At 32.7% G+C, this 20,155-nt stretch overlaps 1 long non-coding RNA gene across 1 annotated transcript; it reads right to left on the bottom strand.

Annotated features, from left to right (window-relative positions):
* Positions 1–511: 511 nt before the first annotated feature.
* Positions 512–1,980, bottom strand: LOC140692749 (uncharacterized). Its single transcript, XR_012068316.1, has 2 exons — positions 1,791–1,980; positions 512–838 (listed from the first exon to the last, which is right to left on the bottom strand). It is a non-coding gene; the product is annotated as an uncharacterized lncRNA (long non-coding RNA).
* Positions 1,981–20,155: the final 18,175 nt, after the last annotated feature.

The following is a 20,155-nucleotide window of genomic DNA, read 5'->3' on the forward strand; positions in this document are numbered from 1 at the left end:
GTATTTGGCTGGAACATAAATGTAACATAAAGTATTGACTAGAAGATATAATGTAGACTCTTGAGGGCAGGAAATGAAAGCACCAATTGGAATGCTTTGACAACAGCACAAAGAACACCATAGATAAAATTGCTTCTTAAATTCTACCACATGATGAATGTGCCATCTGGGACTACATCATGTGACCTTTATGATTCCAGGGATGACATAATCGAGACCAGGATCCCTGAGCTGGTTCCGGCATTTATCTCCTGTTTCAATATATCCTAACTTATCACTTTTGATACTTTCCAGGATGAACCAGAAGCCACTTAGTACTTTTCCCTCTCTCCATGTTTTAGTCTTTTCCCAAATTCTTCCATTTTCTCTTATTTCTTACAAGAAATTATTTAAATTTACTCCTATATTGTTCCATCAAATGATCCTATGAATCAAATATCTCTTTTTTTCTTTAAATGGTAACTTAATCTCCCATTTAACACTTATGTCTACTTAAAAAAAATAAGGAAAATACAGGTACACATCTATGTTTATTGTTCAAATAAGAATATTGCAGATATTTGTCGACATTTGCCAAAGTCAATTTTAATATTTGTTATCCTGCATAATCTCGTAGTCCTCTGGTAGATCAGTTGTAATTAGGATGACATTCATAAGCTGAAGATGGCTGATGATTTGGCCTTGAAAGAGAAGTAGCTGATGTATTGGCTATCTCTGGCACTGGAAACCGTGGGTTGCTACCTGGTTGAAGTTTAGAAAAACGACCTTCACTGGCAGATATTTTGTGATATCCATTTGGAAAAGTAGGAGGTTCCTCCATCAGTCCAAAATAATTGTACTGTATGGGAGATAAGGTGCTGTACTGAGAATTAGAAGTTGTAGTTGTAATGAAGTTCACAACACGGCCATTTGCTTCATTGTAGCTGCTTTGAGAGTGCCCGTGGATAGTGGTCAACTGATTTAAAATAGCACATTGATCCATTGCAATTTGTTCTGGATGTCTAAATGACATTGATCATAGAGGAGAAAAATCACCTCTGATCAGGCTATTCGTATCACCTTTTATGTGGCTAGTAGAGGGCTTTCTTATTAGAAGCATGTTTAAATTTGCAGAAGGTAAAAATGCACTTTCTCCTCTGTTGTCAGCCACAAAATCTGAACTATGAGTGTCCACATTACCCCCTGCTTTAAGTGCTTCTTTTTGAAATCTTCAGCCAATGAAGATACCAGAGAGGCATTTTTAATCCCAACTATTCCTTTTATTCTCACTGAAATCAGGGGACAGCCTAGTTTAAAATTAGGATTATGATAGAACTGCTGCTACAACCAAAGGAGAAAGATTTTAGTAACATTTTAAACCAAAATACAAGACTACAATAAGCCTAACCTATAAAACCTCAGAATTCACGTTTACTATGCAAAGATATTATCATCAAAATATGAACATTGCTGACGATATTTTGAAGTTCCTTATTTGGAAAATACCATTTAAAAAGTATAGTCATCAAATTTATGAAGTTAGCATTTGCAGTAATGGTGAATGCCACTTTTTAAAAGCAGTTTTAATAACTTTATTTAAATTTGTGGTAAGATTCATAGTTGTAAGCAAATTCTCATAATCTTGACTACATAAGACACTGTGCTCATTTTTTTGAAAAATAAAGTATTTTAGCTTTAATAGTTTTGTACAATTTTCAAAATCTAATTTTACATATATATTACCATAGATTGATGTACAAAATAAAATTTTATATATAAGTTACCAAGTGGTAACTAAAATTTCTGAATACCTTGTTTAAAACAGAGACTTCTTTTTCTTCTGCCTGAAAGTCAGCTAGAAAAGCAGATCTTCGAAAATTCTGCTGCACTTTACTAAATCCATATAGGTTAAGCTGTCTTACTAAACTTTTCATACTTCCAGGTTCAAATATTCTGAAAGGAGACTTTCTTTCCAAAACTTCCTTCATAAAGGCATCTTCATACATCACTATGGAAGTTCCATTATCATCCCAACAGATGGATTTAAATTGGTCATTCCCAGCCATTTTCCAGAGTTTTCTTGGATATGTCAGAGAATGAAAATCATTATCTTCATCTGGTTCAGAGACACAATGTTTGTAACATGGCCTTTTTATCAGGGATTCTTCAGACAAAGTCTGAAAAACATTTTCCTCAATCATAGACCTCAAGTCCAAGTCCCCAGAGAATGTTTGATCACACAATAGAGATCTACTGTACATTCCTGAAGCAGTTGGTCCATATTTAGGAGACACAACTTGAATTTCTGTAGAAACATGTGCCATCTCAAATAACATTTTCAACAACTACTTTTCTAATCTGCATAATTTTGAGCACTGCAGCTTCAAATGCTGCTTTGGTGGGCCAGCACAGATAAACTACGAGGCCATAACAATGGTTCTCAACTTGAGAAGCTGTGACATCACAATCAACTGGTCTCCTAGCAACTCAAGTGTAACATTCAGCCAGTGTTTACTTCTCATTCATTCAGTTAAAATGAAGCATATATGATGCTTAATTTTATACGGTGATCTGCAAATTTTATCCCCACAAAATCTATTTAAATAATTTAATTTTGGTGTCTAAGAAATAAAACCAATCTCCATCCTTTTGTACACAAATTTATACCAGATTTGTGAACAGAGAATAAAAAAATCACAAAATATATAAAATAATTTTAACGTTTTGGATTTTAAAGTGAAATTTGTGTAAAATATTTACAAAAATTTATAACTATTTCATTGTCATTTGTAATTAAAGTGAAACATAATTTGATTTGGAAGTGGAAGTAGTTTTTTATCTGTGTACTTTACAATAAGTAGCTCTATATTCAACACATGAGCAGAATAAATATTAGTTTATTTGTTATGTTTATATATAAATGGTAAATATTTATGAAATAAAATTAGATTAAAATAATCAATCAAATTTAAGATATTCTAAACGGGGGAATTTTTGTTTTAATTTGTAGTTCAGTGCTATAAGTAAAATAAATGTAGTTAAGTATACTACTTTAAAATTACACAAGAGAAAATCTTACAGTATTCTTACAATGTTTATTTTTGCCATTCTTTCACTCAGAGGTTTTCAGTCCTTAGAAGGAATAAATTTTCTTGTCATCTTTATAATACATACTCTTGTGGCTTCTGTTAAGTGTTCTAAATTGATGTTGATAAATACACTTAGGCACAAGATCTTGGGTTCAATAAGCATTACCTCCATTTAGGGGAAAACAAAAAATCAAAATACAAAGAAATTCAGAATACGTGGGTTGGGGTGGAAAAGACCAGGTAATGCATTTTAGGAAGCAATATGTTTCTCAGTCCTGAAACAGTTGTCATTGTTAGTAAAATATGGCATTTTAAGGCAAGTGTTTTGTTCACTAATTGTAAATAATAGCTATGTTCTAATCAGTAAACTGTAGTAAATCAAGTTCAACCAAAATTTATATTCTTAAATAAGAAATTAAATCCATTAAACATAAACCAAATTCAAAATGAGAGACAAAATTTTTGAATAAATAAATCTACACTCAAGCTACAATGTAAATTTCTCATTCAGTATGTGTATATTCCATTCTAAATAAACATTAGCAACCTGAATTCATTGCATATTATAAGTATTATAAACTATAGTTAAGAGGGATTTAGTTCTGATTCATAAATATTATTTAACATACACAAAGTAATATATGTGATACCATCCCTTTAAAAACAGAGAATTCAGTAATAACAGTCTCAAGAACTGTAGGAAATTTATTGACAGATCTAATCTTAAGTTTTCTATAAAAGTATTCTAAACAAATTCACTTTAGATAGAATGTAACTAAACATAGTAAAAGGCATATATGTAATACCCATGAATAAAATCAAGTTCAATGTTAACATACAGAAAGTTTTATCTCAGGTCCAGTAATAAAAAAATTAGCTCATTGTCACAAGTCCTAAATTACACTTCTAGAAGTCTGAGCCAGAACAACTAGTCAAGAAAAAATATAAAATGCATACAACTTGTAAAGAAGCAGTAAAATTTTTACAGATGACATAATTATACATAGATGGAAAACTCCATAGACTCCTCCAGTGACTGTTAGAAATAATGAACATACTTAGTAAACTTGCAGAATACAAAATCAATATACAAATATCCGTTGTATTTTTATATAGTAAGAACTCATTATCAGAAAGAGAAATTGGGAAAACAATTGTGTGTAAATTTATACCAAAAAGAATAAAATAGGAATAAATTTGATAAGTGAAATAAAAGATCAAAACATAGATCAATAAATTACAGGTGTAAGAAATAAAAGTAAACAAAATAAATAAAAGATATTCTGTGTGCATGGATTGTATACAATGTGAGGAAATACTCTAATTTATATTTCTCATGTTCAATCTCTCCAGCACTACATATTTAGGAGAATGTCTTTTCTTCATTTTATACTCTTGCTTCCTTTTTCATGGGTTAATTGATCATAAGTGTGAGGGATTATATCTGGTTGCTCTATTCTCTTCTATTGTTTGGTGTCTGTTTTTGAGTCAGTATCATGTTATTTAAATTACTAAAGCTTTGTAGGACTGTTTAACGTCAGAGAACTTTTCACTATTAGATTTAATACATATTTTCAAGATTATTTTGGCAACTCATGTTTTTTGTGGATACATATAAATTTTGAAATTATTTGTTTTATTTAATGGAAAAATCTCATGGTTATTTTGACATGAATCACACTAAATGTAGATTGCTTTGGGTAGTATGGTTGTTTCAACCAAATAGTTTCACATCATTAACATAAGAGATATTTTCATTTCTTTGGATCAGGTTTAATTTCCTTCATCAATGTTTTCTATAATTTAATGTATAGGTTTTCATCTCAATTGATAACTTCATTTCTAAGTATTCTTTACATATACATAAAATTACATATATTATAGTTTTAAACACGTTCCTACACAATTACAACAGGCAGAAGGCAGTGGCAAGACATATTCAAAGTCCTGAATGAAAGAAAGCTGTTATCTAAGATAATATATCAAGCAAGGGTATCCTTTAGAATAGAAGGAGAGAAAAATAACTTCTGAAAAAACAAATACAGAAGAATTTAGCAACAGAAAAAGAAATAATGAAAGATCTACTCTAAAACAAAAAGAAGCAGGATGTTATAGAAAAGAGAAAGGCATAATTAGAAAGGCAATAACTACAATGACTTACAATAGCATAAACATGATGTTGTAAAACAGGACATCAAAATTTTTAAGTGTCAGAGAGTGAAACAGTATAATACAGAGTATTTCCTTCTTGTTTCTCTTCTCTTTAGGATGGGTTAGAATTTGTATTCCTGTCAGTTAAAATAAATAGTTATAGTAATGGGTCAATATACATACAAAACATGTCAACCATAGGTCAAAAGCTTACAGTGAAGTCACAAATCCAAAAAGAAACCAGGATAATAAAAAAAATTATCAAGCCACAAAAGAAAAAGAAATGAACAAAAAGGAAATACAAAATCAAAAGGAAAATGAAGTTCAAAATGGATATAAACACCAGTCTATCATTAATTATCACAATTCTTAATAGACAAAGTGCCTGATTAAAAAGATAAATATTGTCAGATGGGATAACATAACAAGACCCTACATAATGAAGATACAAGAGACCAACTTTAGTAAGAGGAACACACATAAATGAAGTCAGAAGATTGAAAAATATATTCCATGCAAATGGACATGAAAAGAAAGCAGGACTAGCAGTACTGACTTCACACAAAATAGACTTTACAACAAAGGCCACAGAGAAAGATAAACAAAGACATGATATACTGATTAAAGGAGCAGTAAAAACTGAGGGTATTATGCTCATTAATATATATGCCCTCAATATAGGAGCACCTAAATACATAAAGCAAATACTAATAGATAAAAAGGGAGAAATGGATGGGAACACAATCACAGTAGGAGAATATAACTCCCCATTACCATCACTAGACTGCTCTTTCAGACAGGAAATTAATAAGGGAACAAAGATACTAAAAGTTAAGATAAAATAATTGGAGTTGACTGATATTTTCGAAACAGTACTTCTCCCCAAAGCAGAATATGCATTCTTTCCCAGTGCACATGAAACATTTTCTTGGAAAGATTATGTACTCAGGCACAGAAAAATCCTCAAAAAATTTAAGAAGATAATAATTATTTCAAGCATCTTTTCTGAGTATAATACCATGAAAGTAGTAATCAATCACAGAAAAACAGGGAGAAAAAAATGACAGCAAGAAGATTAAACAACATGGTACTAAAACAAGAGGGGAGTTGATGAAGTAAAATAATTAAAAAATATCTTCAGAAATATGACAAAACACTATGCAAAGTTTATGGAATACAATTAAAGCAGGCTTAAGAGGGAAGATAATAGTGACAATGCCCTCCTCAAAGAAGAAGAGCATTTTCAAATAAATAATCTAAAGTCCTATGTAAACTAATCATGAAAAGAAGAGCAAACAAAACTAAAAGTCAGCAGAAAGAGGGAAATAATAAAGATAAAGGAAGGAATAATTGAAGTAGAGATTAATCAATAGAAAAAATCAAACTCTTTCCTGAAATAGTAAACAAAATTGACAAAACTCTGGACAGACTCATCAACAAGAATAGAGAGAGAACACAAATATCATAAAAAATGACAATGGGGAAACTACAAAGAGTACAAAAATTTGCAAAATACCATCAGGGAATACCATGAGCAACTCTATGGAAATATACTGGATAACCAGGAAGAAATGCAGAAGTTTCTGGAAACATTCAGCCAACCATTTTTGCATTAAGAAGAAATTGACCATTTGAACAGACAGATCAATAGAAATGGAATAGAATTATCAATAAAATAAAAAATCTCTGCAAACAAAAATTCAGACCCAACTAGCTTCACTGGGGAATTTGACCAAACATAGAAAGAAAAATCCATATGACTCTTCCTCAAGCTTTTCCAAAAGATTGATATGGAGAGAGTACTCCCAAACTCACATCATAAAGCCAACATCAACTTGATACCAAAACCAGACAAAGACACTATTCCAAAAGAATACTATAGGCCAATATCATTGATAAACATAGATGTAAAGGTCTTTAAGGAAGTATTAACAAACAGAATCCAACAACATGAAAAAAAAAGATTATACACCATGGTCAATTTAGGTTCAACCCAGGAACGCAAAGATGGTTGAACATATGCAAATCAATCAATCCATTGTGATACACCGTATCAACAACAGAGAGGACAAAAAAACCACATGATCATCTCAGTAGATAAAGAAAAAGCATTTGATAAAATTTAACACCTATTTGCAATAAAAGTTCTTATCACAGTGTGCATAGAGGGACCATATTTCAACATAATGAAAACTATTTATGACAAACATATACCAGCAAATTACTCAATGGTGAAAAACTGAAACCCTTCCCACAAAAAGCTGAGACAAGACAAGGTTGCCAATTCTCACAATTTCAATTCAATATAGTCTTGGAAGTCCTAGTCACAATGATCAGGCAAGAAAAAGAAATAAAAGTATTCAGACTGGAAAAGAAGAGGTAAAATTTCCACGATATGCAGACATGACACTATATATAGAAAACTGTAAAAGCTTCACAAAAAATACTTAGGCTAAAAAAGTAACTGGTCAAGCTACACAGATTAATGTTAAAAACCAATTTCATTTCTTTACACTAACATTTAATCAACAGGAAAACAAAGTATAGAAACAACCGCTTTTATAACTGCACCCAAAACTATAAAATGATTAAGAATAAATCTGACCAAGGAGGTGAATGGCTTATACATAGAGAACTAGAAAACATTGATTGAGGAAATCAAAAAAGATTAGAAGAATTGAAAAGATACTCAATGGATTTGAAATGGAAGAAACAATATTGTTAAAATGGCAATACTGCCCAAGGCAATCCACAAACTTAATGTGATTACCTATCAAATTTTGCAGAACATTTCTTTTTGGGACTGAAACAAATGATCCTAAGATTTACACAGAGCCATAAAAGATCCAGAATTTCCAAAGCAATATTCAAGAAAAAGAAACAGGCTGGAGGAATAAACAACCAGGTCTCCATACACTATTGCAGAGCTACAATAATCAAAATGACATGATATTTGTACAAAAACAGGCATATGGACCAATGGAACAGAATAGAGGGCCTAGGAATAAATCTTCAGGCCTATGTTCAATTAATATTTGACCGAGTAGCCAAGAATTTGAGAGAGAAAAGACCATCTCTTCACCAACTGGTGTTGGGAAAAGTGGATAGCAGCATGCAGAGCAATGGAGATAGAACACTCCTTCACTCCATTCACAAGAATAAACTCAAAATGGCTTGAAGACTTAAATTTAAGGCAAGACAGAGTAGAAGAAAATATACGGAAAACACTCTGAGATAATTCTCAGCAATGATGTCCTAGAACAGCCTACCCAGGTAATGGATGTAAGAGCAAAATTAATAAATGGGACCTAATTAAACTTATAAGGTTTTGCACAGCAAATTTAACCATAAAGAAAGCAAAATGACAACCTACCGGATTAAAGTAAATATTTAGAAGTGATGCAACTGACAAAGGCTTAATTTCCAAAATATAAACACTTCATACCACCTAATAATAAAAAAAAAAACTACAAGAAACCCAATCTGAAAATGGGCAGAAGCACTAAAGAAGCAATTCTCAAATAAAGACATACAAATGACACAAAGATATATGAAAAAAATTGCTCACCATCATTATCAGAGAAGGGCAATTCAAAAGATTAATGAAGTATCATCTCACAATTGTCACAATGGCCATCATTCAAAACTCCACAAAGAATAAATGCTGGGGAAGCTGTGGAGAAAGAGAACCCTCCTACACTGTTGAAAGGAATGTAGTTTGGTTCACTCATTGTGGAAACCAGGATGGGGATTCCTCTAAAGAATATAAATAGACAACATACAACCCAACAATACCACTTCTGGGTATATATCAAAGGGAACTCTAATTCAAAAACACATCGGCACCAAAATGTTCTTAGCAGGGCTATATACAACAGCCACGACATGGAAGCAATCTAATTGTCCAACAACAGATGACAGTATTCAGAAGTTATGCCGTATTTACACAATGGAATAATATTCTGCAATAAAAAATGATAAAACAATGACATTTATAGAAAAACGGATGTCCCCAAAAAGTGTCATTCTAATTGAAGTAAGCCAGAAAGAGAAAGAAAAATAATACATGACATGCTATATGTGGAACCTTAAAAAAAAAAATTTGGTTGAGAACACTATGGCTTCTTCTACAAAACTGAAACACAGTCACAGATCTACTAAACAAATTTATAATTACTGTGGAAAAGGGCTACAAGAGGATAAATCTGGGAGCTGTAGATTTATAAATGTTATCCACTATATATAAAGATATATTTTTTCAAAATTATTTTTTATAACACAGGGCAGTAAGTTAAATATCTTGAAGTAATATTTACTAGGCACACAAATATATGCATGTATGGGAACACTGTGATAAACCCACAGATTCACACATTGTAAATTGCAGTTCTTCAATGATTAATAAATGAATAAATATGTAAATAAATAAATAAATAAAATTAATAAATAAATCAATAAATAATAAAGAAATAAAAAATATTTAATTATAAATAAAATACAAATATTCACACTATCTTTACACCTCACGAATCCAGGAGAAAACAGAAAGAATAAAGAAGAAAATTCAATGAATGAGTGTAAGGCAAATAACAAGAGAAACAATTGAAAAGATAAAAAAAAATACCAAAGTCTGTTTCTTTTAAACATAAACTGGACAAACGTTTAGATTGGCTAAGAAAATAAAGACTCAAATAAAATAAGAAATAAAAGAGAAGATTTTACAACTGATGTTGTAGAGATGCAAAACATCATAGGAAGTTACCACTAGCCAAAGATTTGAATGACCTAGAACAAAAGACAATTTCCCAGAAACATATGTCTTCTAATACTGAATCAAGAATTAATAAGAAATTTAAATATAGCAAAAGTTTGTATGAGTAAATCAATAATCCAAACGTCTGAAACCAGAAAAAATTTACAAGACAGCTTTACTGGTGAATTCTGTCATACATTTGAAGACAATTTTTCATCAATTCTTCCCCATATCTTCCAAGAATTTGAAGGGGGTGAAAGATTCTAAACTTATTTTATGATGCCAGCTTTATTTGCATAACAATGCTAGAAAGGACATTATATGCAAAATGTAGAATATTATCCCTGATGAATATATGTGCCAAAATTCTCAACAAAACATATGCAAAATGAATTCAACAACACATTTAATGTATCATACACATTCATGAGTAAAGGGTTTTATCCCTGGGTTTAAGGATACTTCAAAATATTCAAATCACTAAAGGTGACATGCCACACCAATAGAATGAGAAATAAAACTCACATAATCATCTCAATAGGTGCAGAAACAGCATTCTGTATAATGCAACATCCTTTTAAGATACTCCCATCAAATTAAATTAACCCTGTCAGTGGCACGATATCTTATACACACAAACACTGTGTGGAGAAAAGCGGAGTAGTTCTCTGTTTATTGATTCTTAGAAAAAGTGTTTATATGGGACATGCACAATGCCTCACATATCATCTAAGTTATAACAATGTTGATAATCTTAAGCAATTTATGTCCCCATGCTCTTGCAGTAAGCACAGAATGTTAAATTATCAAGGATTGTTTTAAAGTTCACCATGGAACTTCATTAAGTAGGCCATCTCTTATCCAGGCAGCTGTGCCTGTCTTAGGTTGTCCTCCTCTGAGAAACTTACCCAGCATAGGCTATCCAGCCATCCATATTGGATACATTGATTAGGCCATTTCTTCTCCAGCCTGGATATGTGACATTCCTCACAGCTTGTTTATCAGTTCAGCCCATGGGCTTATTCTCTAGAGCCTTCAGACAGGGACCTACATACCCAACATTCCTTGACAGAAAAGTGGATGAAGAAAATTTGAAGTATATATGAAATGTAATCAATACTTTGCATTCCTATCAACAGTGTCCACGATGTTCCTTTTTCACCACTATCTCACAAACATCTATTTCTTTTCTTTTTGATGAGAGCCTTCTGACAAGTGTGAGTTCTTGTCTCATTTTTGATTTATGACTTTTGTAATAATTTATAACTCTGAAAATATTTTCATTTTTTCTTTAGCCTACTCTATGTTTTCTACAGAGAATTGATTTAGATCTATCAATTCAGTTCCTATGGACTTTTTTTAATTGGACTGTTTGGTCTTTTTTGTTGTTGTTTTGGGGAAAGAGTTTGACATATATTTTGGATATTAACACTTGATTTGAAAATATCAATTGAAAATATATTCTCCCATTGTGTTGATTGGCTTTTCATTTTATTGATCATCTTTTCTGCAGTGTAAATCTGTTTAGAGTGATACAATCATATTTTGTTAGATTTGCTTCTGCTTCCCTTGCCAGAGGAGACATATGTAGAAACAATTTAAGTCCGATGTCAGAGTGTACTTCTTATATTTTACCCTAGGATTCTTTGTTTTCAGGGTATATGTTTTATATCCCCAGGAGTGGGATTGCTGGGTCATATGTAGTATCTATTTTTATTTTTTAAAGGAACTTCGATACAGTTTCCAAAGTGGTTGCACCAATTTTCATTCCCACCAATAGCGTTGATAAGTGCCTATTTCTCCACAACCACCCCAGTCTTTATTATTTGTAGACATTTGGATGACATCCTTTCTCAATATTGTGAGGTAAAACATTATTTTATTTTTATCTTGCCTTTGTATAATGATTAGCAACGTGAGCATGTCGTTATGTTCCTGTTTGTCATCTGTGTGCCTTCTTTAGAGAAATGTCTTCTGCTCATTTTTTGGCTGAGTTGTTTGTAAATTTTTGAAATGGATTTTTATGAACGATGTGTGTATTTTAGAAATTAGCCTCTTGTTGATTGTATTGTTTCCTAATGTTTTCTGCAATTGGAATTTCATCTTTTCATTTTGTTTATGTTGCTGTGTAGAAGCTTTTAAGTTTAATTAGGATTTTTTTGTTTATTTGGTTTTATTGTTTTTTGCTTGGGAGTGTGATATATGAAAATTTTGCTACAATATATGTCTTGTTTTCTCTATGTTAGATTCCAGGAGTTTTATTGTGTCATGTATTAGATTCAGATATTAAAATCATTTTGAATTTATTTTTGTACAGTTTGAGGGAGTGTTCTAATTTCATTGATTTACATGTAGCTGTCTAGCTTTCTCAACATCACTTGCTGAAGACTGTCTTTTAGGTAGGGTATATTTTTGTTTCCTTTGTCATAGTTTATATGAGCATAGGTGTGACGTTTTATTTCTGCCTCTGTGTTTTGTTCCAGTGATATAGATGTTTGTTTGTTTTGCAGCATTGTGTAGCTTTGATTACTGTATTTTTGTAATATAGTCTGAGATCTGGGAGGGTTATGGATTTTGAATCCAACTTTGTTTTTTTTCCTGATTGTTACTTTTGCAGTTCTTGTTCTTTTGCACTCCCATACAAATCATAGGACTGTTTTTAGTTCTGTGGAAAATAACATGTAGTTTGATCTGAATCACTTTATATGTGTAGACATCTTTTGTAGTATGTATATTTTAACAAAATTAATTCTTGTAAACTAAGACCTTGAGATTTCTTTCCATTTTTGCATCATCTTCAAATTTCTTTATCAGTGTCCTATTGATTTTGGTATCTTGGTTTTTTCATAGGTTTTTCATTTTTTGATCTGATTTCATATGGATTTTTTAAAATTTTGGAATATTTAATTGTTAGTGTAAAGAAATGTGAGAGTTTTTGTATATTAATCATGAATCATGCTACTTTGCTAAATGTCTTTTTTAGTTTTAGTTGTTTTGGTGTGGAGAATCTTTAGAGTTGTCTATATAGATTATCAAGTCATCAAAAATAATAACAGATTTACTTCATTCAATCCAACTTGAATAGCTTTATTCTTGTCCAATTGCTGTTGCTAGGACTTCCCATACTGTATTTAATACAAATGGTGAGAGTGAGCATCCTAGTCTTTTTCCTTAATTTGGCTTTCAGTTTTTCACTTTTGCATATTATGTTGTCTGTGGGCCTGTAATTAAAGACTTTATTTATGTTGAGATATATTTCCTGAATCCTACTTTGGTAAGACGTTTCTGTCGTTTTTGCTATTGTTGTTGTTGCTGTTTTTGCTGTTGTTGCTGTTTTAATGAATAAACGTTGAATTTTATGAAATGCTTTTTATGGACTTATTGGGATGACCATGTAATTTTCTCTTTTTCTTTCGATAATTCAGTGTGTCAAACTGATTGATTTGTGTATGTTGATCCTATCTTGTGACCCTGCAGTCATTCCAAGTTGATCATGGTATATGATTCATTTCAGTTATTGCTGGATCTAGTTTGCTAAAAATATTTTGTAGAATTTTCTTTTCTAAATCTAACAAATATAATGCCTTGAAGTTCTCTTTGCCCGTACTTTGTTTGTTGACTTTGCTATCAGGGTGATTATAGTTTCATAGAATAAATTTTGTTGTTTCCCACATCTTCACTATGTTTGAATAGTTTGAAGAGTATAAGTTCTGCTTTCTGTTTTTGTACAGTTCTCCACGGGAGCTGTTTAAATCTGAACTTCTATTTAACGATTTTTTTAAATGCATATTCTATGTTTCTTCTAGTAAACAGATTGTTCAAATTATTTGTTTCTCCCTATCTCTGTCTCTTTCTAGACATTTGTCTATTTCTTCTAAGTTGACAAGTTTATTGTCATGTAAGTGTTGACAAAATGATCCCTCTTTTGTATATCTCAGGTAACAATTTTTATTTCTCTTATTTTATTTCTTACTTTATTTCTTTGGAGCATCTCTCTTTTATTCATGATGCACCTGGCTGCAGGTTTTTTGATTTGTATATCTTACAAAAAACATAAAACTTAATCTTTAGTTTTACTACTCTTTTGCATAGTTTTCTTTTCTGTAAAATTTATATTTACACCTGTAATATTTAGGGTAATATTTTTCTCTTTTTATAACTTTTTTTATTGATTTAAAGTCATTTTACAAATTTGTCTCAAATTCCAGCCTGAAGCATAATTTTTCAGTTACTATGAATATATATGCATTTTTGTCCCATTTTTTCCTCTGTCAGCTGCTGTAAGATCTTTTACATATTTCTCTGTGCTATACACTACAATCCTGTTTACCTATTCTACAATTTTGACTTCTCAGTCTATCTCTTCCCACCCCCAGCCACATGGAAACCAAAACTTTGTGTTCTATGTCTGTGAGTCAATTTCTGTTTTGTATTTGTGCTTTTTTTGTTTTGTTTAGTTTTGTTTTTAGATTCCACTGATGAGCCATCTCATATGGTATTTTTCTTTCTCTTTCTGGCTTACTTCACTTTGACTGAATTTCTACAGAAGCATCCATGTTGCTGAAAATGACGTTATGTTGTCAGTTTATATGCCTGACTAGTATTCCATTGTATAAATATAACACCTCTTTTTATCCAGTCAACTGTCAATTGACATTTAGGCTGTTTACATTTCTTGGCTATTGTAAATATTGCTGGCTATGAAAAATGGGGTGCAGGTGTCATCCTGAAGTAGAGTTCCTTCTCGATTTATGCCCAGGAGTGTGAGTCCTGGGCCATATGGTAAGTCTATTCCTAAGTTTTGAGGAATCTCCATCCTGCTTTCCACAGTTTCTGCACCAAATTTCATTGCCACCAGCAGTGAAGGACGGTCCCCTTTTCTCCAAAGCCTTTCCAGCATTTGTCATTTGTGGATTTTTGAATGATGACCATTCTTACTGGTGTGAGGTGATACATCACTGTAGTTTTGATTTGCAATTCTCTGATAATCAGTGATATTTAGCATTTTCTGATGCGCCTTTTGATCATTTGTATGTCTTCTTTGGGTAATCACTTGTTCATGTTTTCTGCCCATTTTTAAATTGGGTTGTTTATTTTTTCTTATTCAGTTGGGTGTCCTGCTTATATGCTCTGAAGATCAAGGCTTTGTCTGTTTCATATGCAATTTTTTTTCCCAATCGGTAGGTTGTATTTTTGTTTAACTTTTGGTTTCTTTACTGTGCAGAAGCTTGTAAGTTTCATTCGGTCTTATTTGTTTATTCTTGCTTTTATTTCTTCTATGGGAAAATTTTCAAGACTTATGTCAGATAATTTTTTGCCTATATTTTCCTCTTGGAGGATTATTGTATCTTTTGTTATGTTTAAGTCTTTGATTCATCGAGTTTATTTTTTTGTATGGTATTCTAGCTTCATTGGGAGTGTTCTAGCTTCATTGATTTACATGCTGCTGTCCAGCTTCCCCAACATTTGCTGAAGAGTCTCTCTCTATTTCACTGTACTTTCTTGCCTCCTTTGTCGAAATATATTGTCCAAAAGTTTGTGGGTTCATTTCTGTGCTCTCTATTCTCTTCTATTGGCATATATGTCTGTTTTCTGACCAATAAAGTGCTGTCATGTTGACTGTAGGTCTATAGTATTATCTGAATCATTAGCATAAGGAAATGCCACTGATTTTTGAAACTTAATCTTGTAACCTGCTACCTTGCTGAATTCTTTGTTCAGCTATGGTAGTTTTTGTGTGGATCTTGTAGGGTTTTCTATGTATAATAACATATTATATTCATATAGTGAGACTTTTACCTTTTCCTTTCCAATTTGCATCGCTTTTACTTCTCTCTCTTGTTTGATTGCTGAGGCTAGGACTTCCAAGATTATATTGAGTTGTAGTGTTGATAATGTGCATCCTTTTCTTGTCCCAGATTTTAGAGGGGAGCTTTTAACTTTCTCACATTTGAGTACTATGCTGGCTGTAGAGTTGTTACCTATAGCTTCCATGATGATGAGATATATTCCCTCTATGCCCACTTTGTTGAGAATTTTTATCATACGTGGGTGTTGAATTTTATTAATCGCTTTTCCTGCATCTATTGAGATGATCATGTGATTTTCGTCCTTCCCCTTGTTGATGTGCTGTATTACATTGATTGATTTGCATATGTTGAACCACCCCTGTGTCCCTGGCATGATTCCGACTTGGTCATGATGTATAATCTTTTTTCTGTGTTTGGATTCTATTTTCTACTATTTTGGTGAGGATTTTGGCATCTGTGTTCATCAGTGATATTGACCTATAACCCTCTTTTTTGGTAGTGTCTTTGCCTGGTTGTGGTATCAGGGTGATTGTGGTTTCATAGAATCACTTTGGGAATATTCCTTCCTTTTCAATCTTCTGGAAGAGTTTGAAAAGTAATGGTATGAATTCTTCTTCGTATGTGTATAGAATTCCTCATTGAAGCCGTCCGGTCCTGGAGTGCTATTTGTAGGGAGGTTTTATATTGCTATTTTGATTTCATTTCTAGTGCTGTGCTTGTTCAAGGGGTCAGTTTCTTCTTGATTCAGTCTTGGTGGACAGAATGTTTTCAGAAAATTGTCCATCTCCTCTAGTTTATACAGTTTGGTTACATAAACTTTTCATAATTTTCTCATATGTTATTCTGTATTTCTAATTTGTTTGTTGTAATTTCTCCATTCTCCTTTCTTATTTTGCTAATTGTGCTCTCTCTCTTTTCTATTTTTTGAGTTTTGCCAGAGGTTTGTGATTTTACTTACTTTTTCAAAAACCAACTTTTGGAATGGTTGATTTTCTTCCCATCATTATTTTAAACTCTATTTTATTTATTTCCTCCCCAATATTTATGATTTCCTACCTTCTGCTGCCTTTTGGGGTTTTTCCTTCTTCTTTTTCTAGTTCATTCTGCTGGTAGGTTAAATTGTTTACTTGTGATAGTTTTTCTTTTTTGAGAAAGGCCTGTATCAGTATAAACTCCCCTCTGAGCACTGCTTTTGCTGTGTCCCATAAATTTTGTGTGGTTTTGCTTTCATTTTCTTTTGTCTCAAGGTAATTTTTCATTTCAGCTTTGATTTCTTCATTGACCAATTTGTTTTTTAATGACATATTGTTTAATCTCCAAGTTATCCTATTTTTCTCCTTTGTTTCTCTGTTGTTGATTTCTAGCTTCATGGCATTGTGGTCAGTAAAATGCTTGAAGTAATTTCTATCCTTTTAAAATTACTGAGGGTTATTTTGCATCCAAATATATCATGAATCCTGGAAAATGTCCCATGTGCACTTGAAAAGAATGTATATCCTATTTTGTGGGGTGTGCAATGCTCTGAAAATATCCACCAAGTGTAATATTTCGATTGTATTATTTAACTTCTCTGTTGCCTAGTTTAATTCCTTCTCGATGATCTGTCCAGTGATGTTAATGCAGTGTTGAAATCTCCAACTATGATTAGATTCCCAACACTATCCCCGTTTATATCTGTTAGTAATTATTTTATGTACTTAGGTCCTCCTCTATTTGGTGCATATGCATTAATGAGTGTGCTATCCTCATTTTGTATCACTCCTTCAATCATTATAAAATGTCCTTCTTTATCTTTATTTATGGTCTTTTTTTAAAGACTATTTTGTCTGAATTCATTACTGCAACACCTAATTTTTGGCTTTTCATTTTGTATGGAATACCCTTTTCCATCCTTTCACTCTCAAACTATATGTGTCCTTCTCCCTGAAGTGGGTCTCTTGTATGCAGCATATTGAAGGTTCTTGCTTTATTATCCAGCCTGCCACTCTATGACATTTGACTGGAGCATTTAGTCAATTAATATTTACTATAATCGATGATATGTTTCTGTTTATTGCCATTTTGACGTTATTTTTGCAGTAGATTTGGTATTTCCTTTTTGTTTGTTTCATCATCCTTTTATGGTTTGGTCATTTTCATTTGTATTATCATGAAGTTTATTTAGTTTAGTGACACCCTGATAAGATTTTGTCCTGTTGTTACCCTTTTATATAAGTCTTTTAGACCATTACTATAACTGTTTTTATTAAATGGATAGCAACAAGATCTCAAACCCATCCTACCGAGAGCAAAATAATTTATAGGAAAGGCCAAAAAAAATAAATTCCCTATTTTCCTGCCTCCCTCTCACACTTTCAATTATTTGTATGTCTTCTTTTAAAATTTTCTGCTTATTTTACTTATAATTAATGAGTTACCACCTTTTCAGCTGTGATATTTACATTTCTGTAGCATCCTGCTGCTTTTCTTTCTAGAGTACAATTTTCAAAATTTCTTTTAGCATGGGTCTAGTGTTGTTAAACTCTTGTAGCTTTTTCTTTTCTGTGAAATCCTTTATGTCTACTTCTACCATAAATAATAGCCTTGCTGGTTAAGGTATCCTAGGGTATATAATTTTTTTCATTCAGCACTATGAATATATCTTGCGACTACCTTATGACCTGTAGTATTTGTGTACTGATATCAGCTGGGAGTCTTATGGGGATTCCCTTGTAACTCACTCTTAGCTGTTCTCTTGCTGCCTTTAGGATCATTTCTTTATCTTTGACTCTGACAATCTTAATTATATGACTTGGTGTGGGAACATTTGGGTTCTTCCTGTTTGGGACACTCTGAGCTTCCTGTACTTGGATATCTGATTCCTTTTCTAAGTTTGGGAATTTCTCAGTCATGATTTCTTCAAACACCTTTCCAATCCCCTTTGATCTTTCCTCCCCTTCTGGAAATTCTATTATGCCAAGATTGGCATGCTTTTTATTATCCCATAGGTCACTCATGCTTTTTTCATTTGTTTCTCATTGTTTCTCTTATAGATATTCTTAATGGGTGCTTTCTATTGTCCTGTCATCTAAGTCACTAATTCATTCTTCTGCATTATCAAGTCAGCATTGTGATGCATTTAAATCATTACTCATCTCAGTCAATGAGTTTATCTATTCTACTCAGATCTTCTTTATAGCTTCCATTTCATTTTAAACATATTTTATATCTCTAAACACTATCTTTTATTTCCTTCAGTAATTTGATCACTCCTTTTTTGAAATCTTGTTCTAGTAGGCTATTGATGTCTATTTCACTGATCATACTTTCAGGGGATTTCTCTTGTTCTTTTAATTGGGAATGGTTTCTCTGCTTCTTCATCTTGCTACTACATCTCTGGCACTGTGGTTTTGGAGTATCATTTATCTACTGTGGTCCTAAAGGTGTTTATCTACCTAATATCTATGTTGTAATACAACTTTGAAAAGAGAAAAAAGAGAGAGAGAGACAAAGAGTTTTAAAGAAAGGGAAAGTAAATGTTTGAAGACATTGTATAATGCATAAGAGAAGAGAAAGTTGATGCAGAGATTTGAAAAATAATAATAATAAAAACATTTTTGAAATATTTCAAACTGATAAAAATGGGGGTATATATAATTGCCTAAGAAGTAAAAATTAAGAGGGTAATAGAAAATGGAACATGTAAAAACAGATTAAAACAATGGGGTGGTATGTGTCCTCCTGGAGACTGTGTACGTTTAATGTGAACTCTTTGTGTATTCATCCTGGCTTGGAATCTCATCTTCCCGTTTTCAGAGGCCCTCCACTGGAGCCCTCAACTGTGCTGCTTCCAGTGGCTGTCGGCAAGCTGAATGGTCCTAACCCCAACACTGCATCTGGAGCAGCTCACTTTACTGTGGTCTGGCTTGTCACTGCCCTGCCTGATGCTGCAATCAGCTGTTGTAGACTGACCAGCAGGATTGGGCATCACTCCCACTCCCAGCACCATGGTCTGGGGCTGCATTCCAGCCCAAAAGGTGGGGGGCCACACACCCCATATGTGTGCCAGTCTCTCCGCTGCTCTGTGCCACTGTACATTCACCTCGGGTTTGCACACCAGAAGTGGGCTCAGGGAAGACTTAGGAACAGTCCTGTCCCTGGTCTGGCCCAAAACCCAGCTCCATTTTTGTCTTGGTGAAGCAAGTTCTCTGAGGAACCAGGAGAGAAGGATCCTATCTGCCTCAGGATGTTGAGAAGTCTCTGTCTGGCCCTTAAAGCTGCTAAGTCCTTAGATGTAGATGCAGATTGTGCCCCCACTGCTGCCTGGGTGCAAAGCACCAGAGGATATGGTGGCTGTGTCTGAGCCCCAGGTCTCTTCATATAGAAATTTTGTG

The sequence above is a fragment of the Vicugna pacos genome, unplaced genomic scaffold, assembly GCF_048564905.1.
Source record: "Vicugna pacos unplaced genomic scaffold, VicPac4 scaffold_16, whole genome shotgun sequence".
Lineage (NCBI taxonomy): Eukaryota > Metazoa > Chordata > Mammalia > Artiodactyla > Camelidae > Vicugna > Vicugna pacos.